Source organism: Euprymna scolopes, chromosome 12 (assembly GCF_053919585.1).
Source record: "Euprymna scolopes isolate OS-2025 chromosome 12, ASM5391958v1, whole genome shotgun sequence".
NCBI lineage: Eukaryota > Metazoa > Mollusca > Cephalopoda > Sepiida > Sepiolidae > Euprymna > Euprymna scolopes.
The window spans coordinates 113,822,086-113,825,192 of record NC_136493.1 but is presented as its reverse complement, the minus strand read 5'-3'; the positions used below and the strand labels follow the sequence as shown (position 1 = coordinate 113,825,192).

At 34.2% G+C, this 3,107-nt stretch overlaps 1 pseudogene; it reads right to left on the bottom strand.

The window, feature by feature from the left end:
* Positions 1 to 565: 565 nt before the first annotated feature.
* Positions 566 to 682, bottom strand: LOC145291637 (5S ribosomal RNA; annotated as a pseudogene).
* Positions 683 to 3,107: the final 2,425 nt, after the last annotated feature.

Genomic DNA, 3,107 nt, shown 5'->3' with positions numbered 1-3,107 from the left:
TGTCAACGGGGAGAACTTTATAGCATCTTTTATCACACTACAGGTAATTAAAACAATAAAAGAATGTCCCTCCTCTCTACTACATTTTCTGGGCTACTTTTAAGTGGGCCATCCAGTTTTCGAACTCATTATTTTATATAACATTTTTTATCGCTGTCTCACATGTAATTATAAAAAAGTTTTCAGTAAAAATGCTTCTCTAAAATCGACTCTCCCACCAAATCTTCTTCCCAAAATAGAATCCCTAAAATGGAAGCACAAAAAACTTTTGCGTTTAAAATAAAATCAGTTTATATTCTTTATTTCAGTGTTTGTTATGGGAACTTACCAATTCACTTGCAATGGGCTCTTCTAAAAAAACAAAACAAAAAACAAACAAAAAAAAAACAGAAAAGAAACAGGCTCCTTTGGTCTTTGACAGATTATGGATACTCACGAATGGGTGCCTGCGCGTGAAACTTTTGTGGCAGGAGGTGCGCAATCTCCAACCACACCTCTCCTGAGTCGACATTGTTAAATACCAGTGGCAAGTGGACTGGAAACAAACGCTGAGATAAGCGGAGAGTACATACAGCGCCTGGAATTCCAAAATGGTCACCCATCTTGTACTAACCAGACTCAACGTTTCTTAACTTCGGTGATCTGACGAGAACCAGTGTGTCAACGCGATTATGCCGTATATATTGACTCTTCTAATCATTATAAACACCCAGAGTTTAATACGCCCAACACGAGACTCCAGACTGTCTAACTAACAGTCGAAAAATGCCGGCAACCTTTTATTTGTATTCATTTTCTTGTATAATATATTCTTTTTCTCTTTAAATCTGTTGTTCGAGTCTTTCTTTATAAACCATTCCTAGAGCCACAACAGTGTTGCGCCATGCATATTCTCACGGTTCACAAGAAGAACCCTATCATTGGTTTTAATCTTGATATGATGCGAGTAGAAGTGTATATAGTCGTTTCTCTTTGTGCAATTGCTGTGTAAATGGAAATTAAATACAATGTGTTCTTTTAAATAGAATGATAGAATGGTATACTATAGCCTACTTATTTTTAATATGTAAAGTCAATAGTTGGTTTGATGGAATTTAATTTTCTTTATTCTTGTGTCTTTAGGGAGAATAAATACACTGTCAATATGTCTGTGATGTATTTATGCCATCAGTATGTCTGTGATGTGTACTGCATTTAAAGGGTGAATGTTTGGAATTCCAGGAATAGAGATGCTAGAACCTCGTTTTGACGGGTTTCATATTGGGAGATCGAAGTTTTGTTTTGTAGTGTGTGTTGTCGAATTTAAAACTAACTAACGATAGGTGTTAGATGGATAGACGCTAACGCAGAAAACAGCAATTCTCTCACTTTGTCAGAAACGTCGCTCATGGAATGTGAGGACTAAAGGATAAAATAATGGAAGCAAGAGTTACAAAGCTGCCGGAAACAAACCCATTTTATGAAACTTTCGTTATTAAAGCAACTTGTTCATAGAAGTAGATTTTGTATTTATTACTAAAGAACCAATTCTCTGTTGATTATCATATTGTACCCGATGCATAGTAGTTATTTAAAAAATTCGTGTTTTTTTTTTCGTTTCGTTTGTAATAATATTTTATTATAAAGTACTAGCAAGCCGCACAGCGTTGCCCGGTCGTAAAATACGCTTAAACATATTTTAATTTCTGCAGATTTTGTATTTATTACTAAAGAACCAATTCTCTATTGATTATCATATGCATAGTAGTGATTTCAAAAATTAAAAAATACATATTACTTTGGTGCAATCAGCTAGAATCGAAACCAAAAAAAATCTATAGCTCTTCAGCATTATTCATTATTATGAGCCTCGTTCATACACATATAAAAACCTTAAGAAATAACGTATATTTGCGAATACGTAAAAATAGGACATATTTATTCGGCTTACGCCTGCCAAGTTCCAATTTTTTCAATTTTGACCCTTAGCAGCTATTTTTACCGGCTAAAAACCAAATCGAATTTATTCCAGTGGTTCAAATCTCCTATATATCAAGGTTCAAATCTGTAAAGCCAACATTGACATAAATATTTAATAAATATAAAAATTAAAATAAATATGCCATGCTTGTGATACTTTTGTACATATTGATAATGGATAAGGAGAGATAAGCTTCTGGATGTTACAGGTTCAATCTTTACCAAAAATACAATTATGAATTACTGAGAGTTTCTATCCGGCCATTGCTTACAGATTGAAAGCATGCTACTCCGTGAATTAAATAAAGGGTTCCGTTCGAAATTCCGTGCAGATTCCCGAGTTTGACAGAAAGATTCCAATGTTCGACAGGATACACCTGAAGAAGGTCGAAGGTTACATCGACTGAAACTGAGCGAAAACAACACTCAAGATGTAGACAGTAGTCCGACTAATCTAATCCAATTAATATGAATTATCAATACTCTTCTAAAAAATTCAGAAACATGAAAGGAAAAGGATAACGACCGACGTCCGATTTCGTGACGGTGACGGGAGCATAGATCGAAACTTTTTTCTCCAACAAGAAAAACAAAACAAACAAACAAAAAAAAGTATCAGTAAATAGCAACAACTCGGGAGCAAATTCTAAAATTCAAATTAAGAAATTTTATTTAACCAGAACTAGTTTATTTATGTTTATTTTATTTATGAGAGACATGTAATATGTATTCAGTCCTGTATCTTCATCATTTCCCATAAGCATGAAATTAATAAGATTAAAGTCCGTGAATAAAGCGGAGAAATGTGCATTTTTATAAGACGAAAGCCCAGACTTATAATCCAAGTAAAAAAGATAATATTTGTGTAATTGTAAGGCTGGAAATCTTTCGTGACTGAGGAATCCTTCCCGACTAAGGAAATTGTTATTGTCAACATATTTTATAGAGGAAATATCACGGATTAAGGTATACCAGGGAAGTAAGAGTTTTGCAATGAGAAATATTCATTCTTTGTTGTTTGCACGAGCTTCATGGATAAAGGATTGCCGTTACAGCTTGAGCTTGATATTCTTTTCGGTGCAGTTTTACGTTTTTTAGACGGAGTCAGACCCGTGTGATAATCATGGGCATTGGTGAAATATCTTGCG